This window comes from Nymphaea colorata, chromosome 5 (assembly GCF_008831285.2).
Source record: "Nymphaea colorata isolate Beijing-Zhang1983 chromosome 5, ASM883128v2, whole genome shotgun sequence".
NCBI lineage: Eukaryota > Viridiplantae > Streptophyta > Magnoliopsida > Nymphaeales > Nymphaeaceae > Nymphaea > Nymphaea colorata.
The window spans coordinates 22111455-22132527 of NC_045142.1; the positions used below are offsets into that span (position 1 = coordinate 22111455).

At 40.1% G+C, this 21073-nt stretch overlaps 1 protein-coding gene across 1 annotated transcript in view; it reads right to left on the reverse strand.

Annotated features, from left to right (window-relative positions):
- Positions 1–21073, reverse strand: part of LOC116255101 (serine/threonine-protein kinase RUNKEL) — a 34658-nt gene extending 13585 nt beyond the window's left edge. Inside the window, exons 1-2 of the mRNA XM_050077770.1 lie at positions 20918–21073; positions 20717–20804 (exon numbers count right to left, since the gene is read on the reverse strand). The gene's annotated coding sequence lies outside the window, so the exon portion shown is untranslated. The remainder of the gene's footprint in view (positions 1–20716; positions 20805–20917) is intronic.

The following is a 21073-nucleotide window of genomic DNA, read 5'->3' on the forward strand; positions in this document are numbered from 1 at the left end:
AGGAAAACTGAAAAGGCTAGAGAAGCAATGCCTCCCCTTCCTTTCATTGTTATGCCTGTGACTGAATTTTTGAAATTATCTCCAGAGAAGTTGGATGAACTTCTGTCTCGCATTGCAACCTGTTTGACTGGAGGTGCTTCTCCTGCAGAAAAAATAAACAATTAAGTACCTTGAAATTTTGAGTGCACATCCAGATGCTGCTAACATCTTAACAAATAGCTCAATAATGCAGCTTGTAAAGATGCTAAGGCTTTCAAAAGCTTATGGTCTTCGTGTTCATCTAGTTTCGGTGATCGGCTTCTTGATCCAACACTCGACATCAGTAGAAGCTGATTTGGCATCAATCGTGACTCCATCGTATTCATGCCATTTACTTCTGCCCACTGATCTAGCTTTTTTTGTTTTACACAGAAGAACAGTAACGGTTCACTGATCCATCAAGAGCTTCATCGACTTGGGTAGGCAGGTGAATGAAGTTTTCCAAGCTGAAGGAGGTTAAGACTTGAGAGTTCAATGCCTAAGGTGCATCTCTAGGAATCGGCTTGAAAATTTTCTGCTTAAACTGGCATGCATATTACAAAAAAATGGAAAAGGAAAGTTAAAAAGCTTTGGTTCAGCCAATAACTCACAAATGCACAATGCAAGAGTCAATGCAGAATTGCTTAAAAGATCAGTTTGTCTGTTTTGTGCAAATGCTAGAGCCTTAAGCAATATTGATCAGTTTCATAGAATGTACTTATGCTACAAATGCCAGATTGGTACCATAAATGTACCAGTTCCTGGGTACTTTTGTGCTGATTTGTCTTGTAATTGGACCATATTGAAAGAGTAAAAGAAATTGAAAAGCATTTAAAGATTTGAAATGGAGATCAAATTCTATTTTGTTACAACTAGCGTGTGTTAATGGTTTTGGTGTAGTCGTATATAGTTATATCTAATGTTTCTAGATAGATTGATGACCAGAAATAACTTGCCCTGTTAGTACCCCAGTCTGGATATATTGGCTGTTTGGATAAGTTTTGATGTCAGACTTTACAAATGTAATTACCCAAAAAAAAAAGTTATGATTACATTTAAAGTGATTTTTTTTTTTGAGGTAGAAGATTGTGTGGACTTGCCTTGTGTTCAAAACTTTAACCATATGGGTGCAATTTCCACATTTTAAATCTTATAAATGATCTATTAGATAAATAGAGGAGATCTTTCATAATCCATGAAATTGGAGAAATTAGATCATCAAAATTTGAACTTTCGTTAAGTTCTGTTTATGTATTCAAATAAACCCATCCATTGTTCTAGGTTTTAACTTAGGGACCACAGCTGTTGAAAATAGGAAACCTAACAACTACTTGCACACTCTTCTGCAGTTGCATTGCATGATATTTGGCCTTTGGAATTTTGCAACTCATGGTTCTCTGACTGTAGATGGTGATTTTTTCCTGATGTCCGAATGATGAACCTAATAGATCTACCTGTTTTGCAGAAGAGAACAGGTTTCTTTGTTTTGTCCAGTTAATCTAAGACACAAAAATGGACCGTGAGACCTAACAGTCCTTTGTATATGAGAGAGAAGAGCATCTCTAGCTTCAAAAGGTCCCAACACTAAACTGCTGTTCAAAAGCTTGCACAAGTTATGGCACATCAACGGGCTGATGATGAAGATGACGATGGTAATGTACTTTCATTAGACTATGTTGTTATGAGTGGCATTGGCCTTTCAGCAGGAAAAGGAGGGAGGTCTCCTAGTCCCCATGACACACTTGCATTTTCTCATAAATTTTTTTAAATAATGACACTTTTCTGGCTTGCTTTTCTTGGGGAATTTAAGTACACTTTTCTGTCTTGCTTTCTTATGTTAGCATAGCATCATAACAAATCTTGTATTAGAAGCATCATAAAGGCAATACTCTGCAGCTTGTACTAGGTTTTTGTCATAGCTCTTCTGCTGTCTTGCTTACGTTTGATGACAAATTGATGCACTACTCTTCAATATTTTCCTGTTGTGCACAGGAGACTGGAAAATGCTAATTCAGGGCCATCCTTCATGGGCACTACATGTTCTATTTTGACATTAAGGGGTCCTGAAGGCCTAGACGTGACATGTTTATATGTTGTATGTGTGCATATACATGCATCACAATGTGTTTAAAGTGGGGCTGACAGGGTCTGTCATACTTGCAGGAGATAAAAGTGTTAGAATACCCTGTAATAGGGAACCAGGTCCGGATATGGACCCAGTACCCATGGGCATGGGAACCGAGGACGAGCTCGTTCCCTAGGCGGGTCTCTCTTCCTCCCTCTTTTATTCTTATCACTTATTGTAATTGTTGATTAAGTGAATTAAGATTTCTCTCTCCTAGGGTTGCGGTTTTGCCCCTAGGTTAGAGCTTCCCCGTGGTTTTTCACCTCGTTCTGAGGTTTTCCACGTAAATCCTGTGTTTGTTTTCCTTTCTCTTCTTCCGCTGCGTGTTTCTACATGGTATCAGAGCTAGTCCTGCCACCGACGCAGCCCACCGTCCCACTACCGCCCGCCGTTGCTTGGCGTGCGCCGCCGCCGTTCGCCAGTCTGACACCGCCCAACGTCGCCTGGGTGCGCCAATGCCGCTCGCTGTACGACGCCGCCCGCCGTCACCTGGCCTGTTCCCCGCCCTGTGCCTGCTTGCCGGAGATCCCGCTGCCCGTCCTCCATTGTAGGCAAAGTGCCACAGCGCCTGGGTCCTCCTCCTGCGTTTTTTTGGTATTCTCTGACTGTTGGATTTTTTTGTGGTCGTTATGGCTGAAGAGATGACCTCCAAGACCGATGTTACCTTTGACACGGGCAGCAATACCAAGAATGAAAATTTGCCTGTTCAAGTCAACTCTATTCGGCTGAACAAAGACAATTATCTCTTTTGGTCTGTTGCGCTTGAAATTGGGATCACTAGTCGCGGTCGTCTGCCCTATATCACTGGGGAGAACCCTGCACCTAGTAAAACTGATCCTGGATGGGCGACTTGGGCGTTGGAAGATAGTCAAGTTAAGGTTTCGATTATTAGTTCTATTTCTGCTGATATTCCGCCCCTTATTTTGCGAAAGTTGACCTCATATAACATGTGGACTGTGTTTGCGAGGATGTATGGCCGTAAAAAGAGAGTCCTGCGTACATACCATATTAAACGCAACATCTATTCTCTTAAACAGGGTGACTTGTCCGTGGCATCCTTCTATGCAGCCCTAAAGACTAAATGGGAGGAACTGGATTATTATGTGAATGATGACTGGAATTGTGGTTCTGATCATGAACTGTACTGGCAGAAAGAATGGATGGACTGCACTTTTATTTTTCTGGGAGGTCTGCGTGATGAGTTTGAATCCATTAGGAGTCAAATTCTTAACTGTGACGAGACCCCTGGAATTGAGGAAGTGTATGGCCGGGTGGAATCTGAGGAACAACGCCGTCAAGTGATGCATATTGACTCTAGTCATGATAGTTCTCCCTTTGCTTTTGTTAGTCTTGCTTCAGGGACTGGGCAGTGTCCTATTCGGCGTTGCAGTCACTGTAACAAGTTGGGACACTCAGTTGATTTTTGTTGGGATCTTCATCCTGAGAAGAGGCTCACCCGTGGTCGTCCTCCCTCTGGTAGGCGGGGTCCTCCTGTGCCTGATACTAGCTCTCCCAGTGTTGAAAAACCGAAGCTTTCCGCTGACCAAATCAAGGAATTACAAGCTTACATCAGCCAGTTATCTACTACTAAGGAGGAAGCCTCCACGTCTGAGGGAGCTCAGTTAGCCCAAGCTCTTGTTGCCACAAGTGATCAAGGTAATCCCTTACTTGGTGATTGGGTAGTTGACAGTGGAGCTACTCATCATATGACAGGGAACCCTAAGATGTTTCAAGAGTACAAATTGTCTTCAGGGCAGCAACGCATATGTATGGCTGATGGGTCCTCAATCTCTGTGGCTGAAAAATGGAGTTTGTCCTTATTAAATAAATATCTTCTGCATAATGCTCTTCATGTTCCCAATATTCCTGTGAATTTGTTATCTGTCAATAGTATCACCAAAGAACTCAATTGTAATCTAATTTTCTCTATTGATCATTGTACCCTGCAGGACTTTGGTGACGGGAAAGAAGATTGGGATTGGTTCGGTTATTGATGGCCTCTACAGACTGCCCGTACAGGTTGCTTCTGCTCTCATCTCAGCCACTAGCAGACAGTTGACGGGCGTGGAGGACAAGTCTAGCATTATGAGATGGCACAAGCGCCTTGGACATCTCCCATTCCAGTTGATTAAGAAGTTGTTTCCTAGGTTGTTTACTTCTGTTTCCATGGACTCCTTCACATGTGAAGTGTGTCAGTTTGCTAAGCATGTTAGGGCTTTGTACCTTATTTCTATCAATAAAACTACTCGTCCTTTTGCTTTGGTTCACTCTGATGTTTGGGGTCCTTCAGGAGTACCCACTTGTCGTGGTTTCCATTACTTTATGACTCTGATTGATGACTACTCCCATTGTACGTTCGTGTACTTGTTGAAAGAACGCAGTGAGGTTCCTGTCATTGTCAAAAATTTTGTTGTCTTTGTCGAAAATCAACTTCAGACCTCTGTTCAGATTTTCCGTACTGATAATACCAGGGAGTATGTCTCCCAATCCCTGGATGACTTCCTGTGGGGCAAGGGTATTGTTCATGAGACGTCCTGTAGTTATACTCCTCCTCAAAATGGTGTGGCCGAACGTAAAGATCGCCATTTATTAGATGTCACCCGAGCTATTATGTTCCACAGGCACGTTCCTAAGCGCTACTGGGGCGATGCTCTCCTTACTAGTGCCCACCTCATCAACCGTATGCCCACTCGTATGTTGAATGGCCGTACTCCTTACTCTGTGCTCAGTCCCACTCATAACCCTTGGCCTCTTATTCTTCAGGTGTTTGGGTGTGTTTACTTTGTTCATAACCATAGTCCCACCATCAAGAAACTTGACCTTCGGTCTGTCAAAGTTGTCTTCTTGGGGTATTCCTCTACTCAGAAGGGATATAAATGTATTGATCCTACTACCTCCAAAATTTATGTCTCCCGGGATGTTACCTTTCATGAACATGAGACGTATTTTCCTGTGAATCCTCTTCAGGGGGAGTGTATAGGGGACAGTGTGGAAGAGTATTCTCCAAATCACCTTATTCAGTTTACTGACTTCTTAGACTACAAACTTAGTCACAGTGTGGAAGATACAGTCAGAGATGATAAAGACAGTCATGTGGAAGGGGGCCCTGTGGATGATCAGCCCACATCCCGTGATCATTTGTTTGGGCAGGTTTACACTAGAAAGGAGAAAGATGTGGTTGAGACTGTTGATGTAACCAATCCCAATCCTGTGAGTTCCCCGAATGAACTAAGTCCAATGAATGAAGAGCTTCCCATAGCCCTGCGCAAGGGGACCAGGTCATGTACTTCTCACCCTATTCAGAGATTTGTCTCATATTCAAAACTCAGTAAAGAATACAAATGCTTTATTACCACTTTGTCTATGTCTGTGATTCCCAGGTGTGTGGAAGATGCTAGAGAGGATCCTAAATGGCTACAGGCTATGACAGAGGAGATGGATGTCTTGGCAAAAAATAACACTTGGGAAGTGGTAGATATTTCCAAGGGGACTCACTTAGTTAGTTTCAAGTGGGTGTTTAGTGTGAAGTATAAACCTGATGGTACTGTGAAACGGTATAAAGCTCGTCTGGTTGCAAAGGGGTTCAGCCAAAAATACAGAATTGACTATCTTGAAACCTTTGCTCCTGTTGCAAAACTGAAGACTGTGATGGTCATTTTGGTACTTGCAGTGCAAAAGAAGTGGGGCATGGACCAGCTTGATGTCAAGAACACCTTCTTGAACGGACATCTAGAGGAGGAGGTCTATATGAGCATGCCTCTCGGATATGCTCAAAGTGGAAAATGCTGTCATCTCAAGAAGGCCCTGTACGGCTTGAAGCAGTCCCCTAGAACATGGTTTGAAAGACTGAGGGTGGTAATGAAAACAAATGGGTACAAACAAGGAAATGGTGATCATACCCTGTTCATTAAGCAGAGAAGTGGCCTAGTGAGCATTCTTCTTGTGTATGTTGATGATGTGATTGTCACAGGTGATGATGAAGAAGAGAAAAGGAAGATGAAGGAGAGGTTAGCTGCTGAATTTGACCTTAAAGATCTAAGAAAATTAAGGTACTTTCTGTGAATAGAGATTGCACGAACAGAGACAGGGCTTGTTATGAGCCAAAAGAAGTACACTCTCGACCTCCTGAAAGAGACAGGTAAACTAGGATGCAGGCCCTTTCTAACTCCAATGGAGTCAGGTACAAAGATAAGTATCAAAACTGGTAACATCTTGGATGCGGAAGGAAAAGGACTGTATGAGAGGCTGGTTGGTAAGCTTATTTATCTTACTCTTACTCGCCCTGATATTACTTATGCTGTAAATGTGTTGAGTCAGTTTATGCATGCTCCTACTGATTGTCACTAGAAGAGTGCAGAAAGAGAGTTGGGGTACCTGAAGAATAACCTAGGTAAAGGGTTACTGTATACACGGCAGGACAAACTTAATATTGAAGGATACTCTGATGCCGATTGGGCTGGTTGCACGGATACTAGAAGGTCTACCACAGGGTACTGCATCTTTTTAGGGGGAAACCTGGTGGTATGGAGGAGTAAAAGGCAGGAGGTTTGTTCTAGATCCAGTGCTGAGGCTGAATACAGGTCTGTTGCTATGGGGGTTACAGAGATGTTATGGCTAAAGATTCTTCTAGCAGATATTGGAATTGAAATTGAAGAGAAGATGAAAATGTATTGTGACAATAAGTCTGCGATTAACCTGGCAAATAATCCTGTCATGCATGACTGAACCAAACATGTGGAGATAGATCGCCACTTCATACGGGAGCGCATAGATTCAAAGGAGTTGATCCTTCCTTATATGAAGTCTGAAGATCAAATTGCAGATGTTCTAACTAAAACCTTATGTACATCTCAATTTGAAAAGAATGTTAGCAAGCTTGGCATGTTTGACATGTATGCCAAGCTAGAGGGGGAGTGTTAGAATACCGTGTAATAGGGAACCGGGTCCGGATATGGACCCGGTACCCATGGGTACGGGAACCGAGGACGAGCTCGTTCCTTAGGCGGGTCTCTCTTCCTCCATCTTTTATTCTTATCTTTTATTGTAATTGTTGATTAAGTGAATTAAGATTTCTCTCTCCTAGGGTTGCGGTTTTGCCCATAGGTTAGAGCTTCCCCGTGGTTTTTCACCTCGTTCCGAGGTTTTCCACATAAATCCTGTATTTGTTTTCCTTTCTCTTCTTCCGCTGTGTGCTTCAAGAAATGCTAATTCAGAGCTATAATTCATGGACACTGCATGTTATGTGGTCCTGAAAAACTAGATGTATGGCATCTTTATATGTTGTGTGTGTGTTTAAGGTACGCTGACAGGGTTAGTCATACTAAAAGTAATGGAAGAGTGTCCTTGTATGACTATCTTGATCCGTTCTTCTTTGGTTAATGGCAAGAAGGAGGTAGCGGGAACTCATAGAATGTGATCAATGTTGTATCTCGTACAAGGAATCGTGTTGTTAATTAATTGTGATTTCATCCAGATTGTACGATACAGTGGATTCTAAGATCGCCACAGCTAGTGTTATTTGGTGCCTTCCCTGCCTATGGAGGTAAAGTTTTTCAAGTTACGTTAGTTACCATTTTAATAATTTTCATGGCTTAAACATCAGCTGAAATTATATCCTTTACAATTTTGGGGATTTTTTTTTGGACTTTGTCAATGCAAATGAAAGTTAGATAGGTAAATTCTCTGTACCATCTTGTAAGTTTGTAGTTCATTTCTATTGTGATTGTATTTGTGGTTATTCTTGATCTGGTTACATCATCATTTCCTGATTGGATTGTTCTTGATTAATGTGGTCAGTTTTGCATGTCTAGAAAGCAATTTCACATTCCAATTTAGTTGGCTAGAAATCATGTGGATCTTAGTTCAACTGCCCGTGTACCGTCTGTTGGAAGACCATCACTGAGGCCAGTGAAAATACCTCCAGTGATCCCACCTAGTGGGCTAGTTGTTAGACTGCCAGAACATCCAACTCCTGTAACAGATGCTGCTGTGGACAATCAAAAAGATAAAAGGTGCTAGCACATTTTCAGAAGGAAACATTATTTATTCTAGCATTGTCTATATTAATTTTCACTAAGGCATTCTTTATGTTATTTGTTATGTTGCATGTGTTAATGTGACGAAGACTCCCAATGTTGGTAAAATTCTCAGAGAAATGGGATTGATTTGTTTTTCTCATTTTTGAAGTTACTGTGACTATAATATGAGGATATGAAACGTGACAAGTTCATGAATTCACAAGTTCCATCATTTTTTGAAAATTAGGATGGTCAATGACGTGTTCAAAATTCAAAAAACATTATTCGAGATATTACTAAAAGTAAGAAAAAAGGTTTTGCATCTTCTGTTCTCATATCCACATCCTCTTGTGCAGGCATACACATCATAATATGTTCCAAGTATAAATCAAGATAGATGTGTTCAAATGCTTGTAAACTAATATTTTTTCTATTATCTGAAACAGAAAAAAAAAATCACTTTTTACTTTTGGGAATATTTGTCTTTCTTTTTTGTAATTTCTATGAGTCGCCAAGTGTGCATGGGTAAGACATGCAACCTATCAAGGCTGAGTTCCCAAATGGCCACCTGACATTTTTACTAAGTTAATTGCGAAATGGATTTTGTTGCCATCATGCTTATTCGCAAGGTTGCAAACAGTTGATGATACTACTAAGTGGCCTCATAGTTTTGGTGTTAGTTGATTCTTATCTTCACTACATACCTCTGATAGTTTGCTTTACTTCTTAGTTTTATTCGTCACTTTTTCTCCAAAAACTAATTATTCTATACATTATGCTTTTCACTAAGCACATCATAATGCACAGGTGTCCAACAAATTTAACGAATCCCAGTGGACGAGTACTAGGAAGTCCGCTTGATGCTTCTGCTCTCCAGGATGAGGTCTCTTTCAGATGACCAGAACAAGCTTTTCTTCTACTCAGCAGCATGATGTAATCTGGTTGCTGTTGAAAATATCTTTCCATGTTGTAACATGGTCATTTTTCAAATGGCAGATTGATATGTTACAAGAGGAAAATGAAGATGTCCTTGATAAGGTTCGCTGTCTACTATACTCGATTTTCCATTGTAATTTGTTTTGAATTTGATATTCCTGCAACAACTTTTAATGCATTATATGATGATGTATAAAAATATTCTTTTCGTGGCATCACAGCTTCAGCTTGTAGAGGAGAGGTATGAAGAAGCAGAAGCAAGAAGAAAACAACTCGAGAAACAGGTTTTTTTTTTTTTTTCTTTTATCACCTGGGCTACTGTTTGTGTAGAACGGGGTATTCCCAGAATTTGATTTACTTACCTCAAGTTTATTGAGGTATCATATTTTATGGTGCTAGTATATTTTCCAAATTTGAACTTGGATAACCTGATTGTGGGAGGTATGTTTGGTAAGGGGAATAATAATAAAAAAAAAGTCACATGCCCACTTACTGTCTGATATATACCTTTACTCAATTAGCTGAACAGATGACCAGAAGCTTACCTTATGCCACTATACATGCATCTGCCTAAAGTACATTTTGCCTCCTAATCCACAGGTTGCTACCCTGGGTGAAGGTGTATCTTTAGAAGCAAGGCTACTGACCAGGTTGGCATTGTGATTTTACAACTACGAAGTATTTTGCGTTGGAAGATGGTGCAAGGTCACACAACATTGTATTTAAGCATTGTGCAATATCACTATTTATTATTTATTTATCTTTGTTTTCCTCTTCAGAAAAGAGGCTGCCCTGCAGGCAAGAGAGGTGCGCAAAAGTATCCTAAACACATCATCACTTGAAATGGAACACTAGATTTAGTATACAATCTATCTAAAAGCCTTGCAATTGGCTTGGTTGGCGTTAACTTTGAGATGACCTGCATCTGATATCCAACTTAAGGAGAACTATGTGCATGCAGCATGTATAGACTAGGAATTGGATGCACTCCCTTGCACGTAGGCTTGAACACCTCCTTCCTTTCCATTCGAATACTCAATTTATCAGGTGAAATATTGACACAATATTATATCTACGACAGTTTGAACCTAATGTTCTTGATGTAGTTTTCATGACAGGCTGCCTTAAGGGCTGCGGTGCATAATAAAAATATAAAGAATAAGGAAATTGCAACTACTCGGATAGAAATGGAGGTACCATGGACCTCACATAGAGGCACTTTTTTTTATTTGATATTTAATTGATTAGACTAAGATATGTTTATGATTTGTTGTAACATTCCTAACAAGCAAGAGACGAGGCACAATATGCTGCCGAACAGCTCCGAGAAGCAGAGAATGAGGTAAAGGCACTTCGTTCAATGGCACAGAGAATGATACTTACGCAGGAAGAAATGGTAAGCCTAAAGTTTCACATGTTTGGAGTATGTTAACTCTTTGATACAATTCTTTAGCTGAAGCCACTGCTGATCTGTTTGTTAGGAAGAGGTGGTTCTGAAATCTGAAGAGATGTTGGCTTGCTTGGTACTGGAGCTAATGTGTTCGCCATGGTAGTGTTTCAGCTTTCCTTTTATTTTTTGAGTCGAGAGTTGTTTTGGAACATTGAGTGATTTTACGGTGTACACTTTTCAACTCAAACACCTTATGAATTAGATTGAAGAGGCATCAATAACGCACCACTCAACTCCATGGAAAGCACATTTAAGCATGAGAACATAATTTTTTTTCAAAATTTTCGTCTTTGTCATTGTTTTACAGCTTTATATATTTATGATTTTGTCCATAATTTTGTTGTTTATTTAGCTTGTAGTCACGAAAGGAAAAAATATGGGTGTCGCATTTGACATTATGTTGAAAAAATGGGTCCGGAAATGAAAAAATTTCTTTACCGAACGTCACGGACTTAAGTGGAAAACAGGATCGTTGGGAGCGTTGGAGGGAAGTGGAAGTTCGTTAGCGTTTCTCTCTCTCTCGATCGATCGATAGAAGGTCCCGAATCAGAAAGAGGTCGACGGAGCACCAGATCTTTCCGTTCTCACAGTGTCGTCATTGGTGAGCGTCCTCTCCCTGACTCTCCATTATCTTTTTCATCTCATAATCGCTAAAATCTGGCGTTCTTGTTTCTACTTTCATCCAATCGGCCTCAGAAGTCCTGCATCAGGTTTTGCTGATATCGGAGAAGAACGAAAGAACAAAAAGAAAGAGATCGACTTATTTCACCAGACCTTTTCGTTCTCAGCGTCGCCATTGGTAAGCGTCCTCTCTCTGACTCTCTGTTATCTTTTTTCATCTTATAATCGCTAAAATTTGGCGTTCTTGTTTCTGCTTTTCCTCCACTCGTGGTGGAAGTTCTGCGTCAGGTCTTCTTGATATCGAAGAAGAACGAAAGAACAGATTGCGACGAGATCGGCGGAGTTCATTAGCTAAGCATGGAAATGTCGGTCTCTCTCTCTCTCTCTCTCTGGCTCTCTCTCATATGTCTCATATAACTAAAGCTTAGCGTCGTCATGCCTCCTCCAACGTTTCGATAGCGTTGATCCGGAAGAGGGCGAATTCTGAGTAACCTGGTCTAATAAGCTGCAGTGCCAGCAACATATATTTGAGTACATCCATTTACAGAATTGATATAACAATGTAATGACTTGCTCCTGTGTGGACCCTAATGTCCATATGGAAGTTTATAGCCTACTTGATAACTATCTCCTATTTGCATACAAAAAGAGTTATGAACCAGGAACCAAGGTAGTAAGGGACTTAGGTACGTAAGTATCAACCTTTCTCGAAAACTTAGATGCAAGACTCTTCCCTAGTCAATCCCACACTTGAAATGCTATGAACAAGCCCTTATTTTATCAATTTTGATTTATGTAAATTTTGGATATTTTTTATGAGGTCATATGTGATAATTGGCTGCTGAAGTTAAAAAATTGTGCAGCTCGCTGTTCAGCAGCATAATCTCGTTGCAGTTAATGAAATTTGGGAGGAATACAGAAAATACTGCACACCGCGAGTTGTCTGCATCCACAAATTTATATGTGCTTTTTCAAAACTAGGGGACTCAAGATCTGCATACGATACCTTGCACTATATGGTCAAAGCGACATGTCCAGCTGCTGCAGTCAAAGTGCCATGGAAGCAGCGATGTTATGCATCAAGACTTGATATTCCACTACCATCCATCAATAAGCAGTCAATTTCATTGGGCTCTGGAGTAGCTGGTGATGGTTCTGTTGATTCTGTGCCTAGGAGTAGTGTATCTGATGCAGAGTTGAAAGCAGACACAATTTTGAGTAACTGTGATAGTAAATTTTGGTGAAAATGATTGTCTTTCCTACCATTATGTGACTTCATGCTTTTATTCCACTTTTAATGTAGTGTGACGTGGATTGAATTAGATGAATGTCCCTTGCGAGACTCGAGCTCTTCCTGGAATTGACACTCCACCTAATATCCTCTTAAGTTCTTAACTGAATCGACCGGAAATTCAGGTTTCCGGAGCCAAAGTCTTCATTTATCAGGTCAGTAGGAGGGTGGCGAGGCAAGTACAGTTCAAATAATCTAAAGGCACAGAAAATTTGATTCAGATGGGATTTTGTAGGCAAGGGATGAAAAAGTATAATATCATATCAGAAAAAGAATAATATCATATCAAAATGATTTGCATCCGTAGAACCTCCTATGGTCGGTTATAAGGATGCTCCATGGCCTGAGCCAACTTAATCTTTGGCTTGAGCTTCATATAAGTTCTGCTTATACATTTTGCCTAAGCTTAAACAGCCGCCCCTGCTCATTTTTTAAAAAACTTAAACCCCTGCGAAAGGTCTAATTAAGCTGAGCATACGTGATTAGCCTTGCTAAACTATTCCTGCACAAACATTTATGGCGTCCTATTTTATGAAATGTTCCCTCAAAAATAACTTCTGGCCGTGCTCCAATCCAAAATTTTTACTTGCTGCTTAGTACATTAAAATTAAGCCGTCAAACTAACGTATTTGAAACTTAATTAACCCGTTAAAATTTGAGCATTCTTTTTGTAATTTCTTTTTTTTTATTGAAAAACTCAGGTTAGGCAAAACTTTAATGCATTATGCTAAGAGTTGCATTAAAATATCTAGAAAATAGAGCAGCACGTACGGCACAAGACAATTTGCCTTCACAGTGACCAAACTTCTTAGATGGTGGTAGAATCAAATTCTTTCTCATGAGGATAGCGATTAAGGGCTCGATCAAGAGATTCTCAAACCAAGTCAGGCACCTGATTTACACATTCGAGCATGTATTTTGGAAGCTAAAATTTAACATGGTTTTAACATTTTCTGTTCGCGACTTGTCAATAGCAATGACAGCTTTGGTTTTTCTCTATCGAAGATTCACCCGCTTCACCATTGGAGATACCGACTTCATAAAAGGATGCACATATGCTTTGCAATTGTGGTTCCTCAAGCACGCAGGACTCCAAGTCAGTCTATTCAGAAACAATGATGGAGCATTGACAATCTTGGAGCAATACCGTCGCTTGATCGAAAAGTTAAATGAAGATGAAATCATTTGGAACTATTGTGATCGTCGTTAGGATCCACCTCGATACACTCACCATCATCACGGGCGAGCCCTTATTTCATAGTTGATTATTGTACTCATAGATGCATGAGACAATTCTCTCAGAAGTAGAAGATGGTTTTTATACATGCATCAATTGGAACTATGCCGAAATTCGACCTCAGTTTTCCTCAATGGGCGGCATCATTCGCAATGGCTCGACAAGAATGAAAGACACAAATATCATACACTTGGTTCGCAGGCCCAGTGGTAAAGAAGGAATACGCCGAGTGGTAGGATGTCAACCGACCACCATCTATCCTTCCTTAAAAGTTTACATTGTCAATCTTGTACTCCTTATGTCGTCTTCAGTCGTTGTCATCTTTGTTAGTATTTTTTTGGATGTAACTTTTAAAAGCTCTTAATGCAATACAAACATTCATTTTGTCATTATTTCCTTCCAATGACTATTTTCCCGTCTCACAAGGTGAATACTTAAAAGCCAACAAAATGGTTGAAACCAGGTTGCAAGCTAAACAGGCTCCTCAGAACGAGGCTTCATCATCCGAGCTTAGGCTAGAAACACTTGGCCTCCCAACAATTGAGCCAAAAGGTGACCATATGTTCTGGTTGTTTATGGAGCCATTCATGACGGAGCAAAAAAAAAACAAAAGGCCTTGATGGTTGCTCCAGAACCGGAAAATGAAAAAGCTGCCAAGCAAAAGAGAAAGAAGAAAAACAACAAACTTTCCCCTACAGATCAGGATGAAGATCATATGGGCTCAGATTCAACAACTAGTAAGGAGGAAAAATCCGTATTGCTTCATCTCAATAAGAAAAAGACAACAAAGAAAAGCAAGACGGAACAAAAAACATAGAGGAAAGCAGCTCACCTAGCCCTATCACCAGTGGAAGTTCGGAAGAGAAAACCCAAAAGAAAGAGAAAGCCTACCAAAAAAGGCAAAAAGATAAGGAAGTACATCCCCAGCAGTAGCTCAAACAGTAAAAGTTCTGCAGAAAAAGTAAAGGAGATCAAGGGAAAGAAGAAGAAGACAAAGCCAGAATTAGTCGAATCAAATGATCATGAAAGTCCAACTAAGCGTCGGTTCTATGAAATGGAGAAAAAGATGTACAATCTTGAACATAGGGGAAAAGGAAAACCTTCATACTCATGCAAGGATTATTACCTTAGTATTGAAGGGGATGAGGACGTGAAAGACTTACCCAGGGAGTTCGTCAGATATGATGGAACCACCTGCCAACATGTTCATCTCTCAACATTCTTCAATGATTGCTACAAAATCCAGACAAAATAATAGAGCTTTGTTTTGCTATTTTCCAAAGAGTCTTGAAGACATCGCCGCACAATGGTACAAAGAAAATGTCAACCTAGTCGAACTCAAGGAATTTGACAAGTTGATTAAAATGTTTGTCGAAAGATTCGAGTAGAATGCTCCCATGGCTCCAACCCTCAGTACCATTTGTAGTCTCCATCAGAAACAAGGAGAAAAGGCTCGAGAATTCGTCCAAAAATGGAGAATTCAATGCAACAAGATGAAGGAGCTCATTTCTGAAACACAAGTTTTGTCGCTCATTAGGAAGAATCTTGCACAACCCTTGAAAAGTTTTATCCGCAACGCTCCGATCAAGACCTTCGCTGAGTTGATTGAACAAACAAATTCAATGGAAGAAGGAATTGAGGAATGTGATTTTGATGGAATCATTGCTCCTAAGTACAAGGAAGAGGGTAAGAAAGGAGGAAGAACACAATTGCCTGCACACTTCATAACTAATATCGGCATTCGAAAGGACAACAACAACAACTATAAGCATGACAAGGAAGTCAATCTCAAGAAGAACATGCAGTTTCCCAAAGGCAATGACGAAAGGAAAAACAAATACCCAGGGTGGAGTTATGACCGAACATTTACTCCTCTCAGTCAGTCTCGCGAGAAGATCCTTTAATATCTCCTTGCCAAAGAAATCATCGTCTTGCCAAAAATGTCAGAGCCTCTGAAAATGATGGGAGGAAATAAAGAAAAACTGTGTAAGTTTCATCGGGCTTCTAGTCATAACACTGAAGATTGTTTTGTCCTCAAAAATATTATCCAAGACTTCATCAACAAGGATCTCCAGGTTGGTGATGATAGCATCCCCGAGGTTTTAAGGAATCTATTTCCTGATTATGGTAAGGTAGCAGTAGCCACGATTAGCATAGACACTCCACTCCCATATCATCCACAGGAGCACATCCAACCTTGTGATGGAAGCAGTTCACATGAGGTCATGATGACAAATCATGGAAAGAAACCTTTGGATTTTATTACTCTGATGAACGACAAGACAGAAAGTTTATCTAAAAAACTTCTAATAATCTCAAAGACTTTTATCCTACGAGGCAGTGAGGATGAATCATCAGATGACTCTTCGGATGAAGATCCATGCTACTTGGGTGAAGTCCTCCCCTTAGAAGAGCGTATGGTTGAGGGAGATTGGATTCGACCCTCTAAGGACCAGTCAATTACCTTTTTAGAGAATGACCATTCACAATGGAGATATTTTCATGAAGATGCTCTTTACATCGTCGTCCAAGTCAATGGAATGACTGTGCCACATGTATTAATCGATGGAGGAAGTGACTTAAATATTTACCCCGATCTCACGGCCAAAGCTTTGGAATTTCGTGAAGACAAATATCATTCTGATAATATCAAGATCTACGGATACGATGGTCGAGGCATGAACAACAAAGGTACCCTCGACATGAATGTGATCATTGAAAACACTAGCCGTTACATTGTATGTCATGTGGTGGATGTACCACCATCATCTAACTTACTTTTGGGACGACCTTAGATCCACCAAGTACGAGGGATCTCATCCAATCGTCATCAATGCCTTAAATGGAATTTTGGCCCATCAATCATCACCGTGCGTGCTGAAGATCCGATCGAGAGGTTGGTGCCACCAATGCTCCCTAGGCCCATTGATTTGGTGGATGTACCCATCATAAGAATAACAAAGGACAGACCTTTGGAAGAATGGATGCGGAAAATGGAGATAGGCGAATCATCAGGAAGTGCCCATACTATTTCAAGCAATTGTGCAAGTTATCAAAAACATCACTTTTATCAAAAACCCTAAGGAATTTCAGTTGCTTCTGAAAGGTGGCTATCGTCCATTCACCGGTCTCGGGAAGAACGAAGACGACATCTTACAATCGATTAGCATCCCTTTTCAGATGAATACCAGAAGACTAGGATATCATGAAGAAAATTGAAGAAGATCTTGTGGGTTGATAGTGTTCACATTTGTTTTAATCCTCCCATGAATTTTGTAATCTTGTTTTGTCTGGTCTCATGAAAGAACCCCCTCAATGAACTAAGAATTTCTTTTCGATATGCAATGCAAGTAATCATTTGTTATCAATTTTAATTTTGTTCAATTTTCCCTTTATCCTCCTCTTTATAAGATGTCGGAATTCAACATGTCTCAGTTTCTTTTTTTTTTCTTGGAAGTCCCTCCAGAAAGCATTGGTCAAACAAACAATCGATGAAGTTGAACCTACGAGAATCAGAATTACCAAAATTCGCGCAAATTTAGAAACAAGAACATTCATCGTCCTTGGTTAATGATCCATGAAGAGATTAATATTGGAACCAGCACAAATACTAAAATCCTTCAAATTAATACCAGTTTGTCGGTAGATGAGAAGAAAAGATTAGTGGACTTTCTTATAAGTAACCAAGAAGTTTTTGCTTGGACTTATGAAGATATGTCAGATTTAGACCCCCAATTGGTTGAACACCGTTTGCCCTTAAATCTTAGTTGCAAGCCAGTTAAACAAAAATTGTGCAAACTTGATCTTCGACTAGCATGACCCTTAAAAGAAGGATTAGAAGACCTACGAAGGGCAAAATCCATTTGTGTCATCAATTAGCCCGAATGGTTAGCTAACAACGTAGTGGTCCCCAAGAAAAATGGCAAAGTCAGATTATGCATTGACTTTCGAGACTTGAACAAAGTCATGCCAAAAGATGATTATCCACTTTCAAACATTTATTTGTTGGTGAACAGTACTGTAGGCCATGCCATGTTCTCTTTCATGGATGGATATTCGGGATATAACCAAATCAAATTAGCAGTCAAAGATCAACCTAAGTCAACTTTTACTACACCCTGAGGCACTTTCTGTTATACGGTAATGTCGTTTAGGTCGAAAAATGCCAGAGCAACTTATCAAAGAGTCATAGCTGCTATCTTCCATGACCAGATGCACAAAATCATGGATGCATATATCAATTACATATTGATTAAGTCTAAGGCAAGAGAAGGCCACATTAAGACCCCCGCTCAGGTGTTTGAGAGACTCTTACAATATAAGCTTCGTTTGAATCCTCAAAAATGCATGTTTGGGGTTAAATTGGAAAAACTTTTGGGGTTTCATGGTCAGTAAAAAGGGAGATCAAGATAGATCTTACTAAAGCTAAAGCAATCATCGATATGCCACCACCTACCAATATAAGGAACTGCAAAGTTTGCAGGGGCAAATCTAGTCCATCAGATGATTCATTTCCAATCTGGCCATGAGATGCGAACCATTCAACCAACTGCTGAGGAAATGTACCAAGTTTGAATGAGGTTTTGAATGCTAGCAATTATTTGAAAAGATCAAGAGATACCTTCTAAATCCACCAATCTTAAAACCTCTGATGTTGGGCAAACCATTGCTGCTTTACATTACAGTGAATGAATCAACGTGTGCTGGCTTTTTGGCCCAATATGAAGAAGGAAGTCGGATCGTGCATGCAATTTATTACATTAGCAAAACTTTTGTTCAATACGAAAAGTTTTACTCGCCAATAAAAAAAACTTTCTGGCATTGGATTGGATGTGTCAAAAACTAAGACATTATTTATTAGCTTGTGATGTGTAGATACCCTCCAAGCTAAACCCTCTTAAAGACATCTTGGAACAGCCATTCCTTAATGGACGCATTGCCAAATGGCAAGTTCTATTGATGCAATATAATCTTGAATATGTATCCCAAAAGTCAATTAAAGGACAAGCAATTGCGGATCAGTTAGTAAACTTTTCCCAGTATAGGGCTGCACACGAGCCGAACCGAGCCTGAGCTTGGCCAGCTCGAGCTTGACTCGGCTAAAATTACTCGAGCTCGAACTCGACTCGAGCTTGAGTCGAGCTTCTTATAGCAAGCTCGAGCTTGACTCCACTACACAAAGTCAAGCTCCTATAGCAAGCTCGAGCTTGACTCGACTACACAAAGTCGAGCTCAAGCTCGACTCGATTAACCCAAATAACTCGTTAACTTGTTTAGCATTTACTCGTTTAACTTTAACTCGTTTAGGCCGCGCTGACTCGTTTAACTCAGTTTAGCGCTGACTCATTTAGCTCGTTTAAATCCTTTAATGAAATTTTGCTATCTTTTTCACTTCATTGTTAATATTTTAGATCTGAGGCAGCAGCAGCGAAAACAACTGATATTGTCCTCATAAACCCAGTTCTAGTTGTGGAGCATAAAAGATATTTGCTACCAACATCCAAAAACAAGAGTCATGGGACTGAAAGCCTTTTACCATCAGAATCTTACCAAGAACAGAATTTCATGAGTGATAGAGTTTTGTCAAACCATCCAAGGCATGACAAAACAAAACCATGGTCGTCCAAAATGGGAATTCACACATTCTCTAATAGATGAAGAAAAATAAAATTTGAAATATAAGATAATAAAGAAACAGAGAAGCCAAATTTGTTCAAATTCACAGCACAAGGGGCAAATTTGGAGAATAAAGGAACAATTCTCTGCCCTCCAAAGCACAACTGTTTTCCTCCCAAATATCCAGTATGTTTTTCATCGGTAAGGAAACATGAGGTACACCCACAACATATATTCCACAAAAAAGATTTTTATCTTTTATACAATTGCGGCCTGCAGTAACTCTTTAAATGGCACTGCAGTAACTCTTTAAATGGCACTGATCAACAATGGAAGATAAGATTTTGTTTATATTGTGATGTAACTGCATTCAAAATCAAGGATTCTGTATGATAAATTGCATATAACAATTAAACATACGGAATGGGGCTGGATTTAAAATAACATGAAATGAACAGTAAAACCAAATAAACTTAGGTTCTTGTCTCACAAGTTTATCCTATTCCTCTTGATTCCATGTATCAAACCTTCCCGGCTATGAACTGTGTCTGTCAATACGATTGCTACTTTTGAGGCAGGAAAAGTGAAAACCAAACAGAAGCAGAAACTGAAAAAAAAAAATTTCCCTTACGATGAGTCCAAAACAGTATTGCTCTACCAAACGCAAGAAAAATGGGCCAAGATATATTCTAACCTCCCCCACCACCCCAACAAAACCCCCAAAAAAATAATAATAATAACTCGCTAAACGAATAGCTTGCAGTCAGGAAGAATCGTGCCCTCTTTAAGTTCTATAAATTGTGTGAATCAACATTACCTTAGAAAGCAACCAACAATCATGTATAACTTTCATAGTGTCATCACGCCCTGCCATCACTAAGATCGAAAGAAATTCATGACTGCTCAAATCAAGAGCAAGAATATGGACTTGTAGCGAATCTGAAACTGTAAGTATCCCTTATGTTCATTTTTGACATGCAATTTCCCATTAACTATGCAATTTTACTAATTTAGCTAGCGATTGTATACTTGCCTGCTCAAACTCTTTTCTGCCTTTCCAATTTTCAAGACTCTACTCGAACGATCTAATCTCAGACAAGATACCCAACAATTTTTGTACCTTAATCCCCTCCAGCTTTCGAGACAACTCTTGGCAACAGGTTTTACGCTCAACTAAAACAACAACCGGGCAACCACTATCACCGAACAAGAGCAGAAAGAACAAACTTCTACACAACTGACCAGAAATGCCGACAATTCTTCGCCCACCATTGCCGACATACTGAGCTCATCAACTCGTGTAAATCACAAAATTCTCGAGGAACCAACTTTGAAACCAAAAAGCAAGACATAAACGACCACTGGATGAACTGCATAAAGAGAAAAGCGTATTTAGGGGCTTTACTTCCTGGATAACTTTGGGCCTCTGCGACTTATCGACGCTTAATGGCGAAATACTCGATGGTCTTCTTCTTCCGCCCTTTGTAGACGGTCTGATCAAAAGGAGTCAATAGGTGAGAAGGAAATCAATGACGAAGAACGATGAAGAAGGAATTGCCGGAGGAATCCGATTTTCCGAGCCATTGAGAAGGCGAAGGAACATTACCGAGTGCTTGCTCCGGCCGATCTCCTCGTAGTTGTGATTCTGATTCATCTAGGATTACGGGTTTCGTCAGAGACTGGAAGAATGAAAGGAAACAGAGCGTAGAATGGGGTGGTAGAGAGAGAGAGAAACAGAGACAGAGAGAGAGAGAGAGAGAGA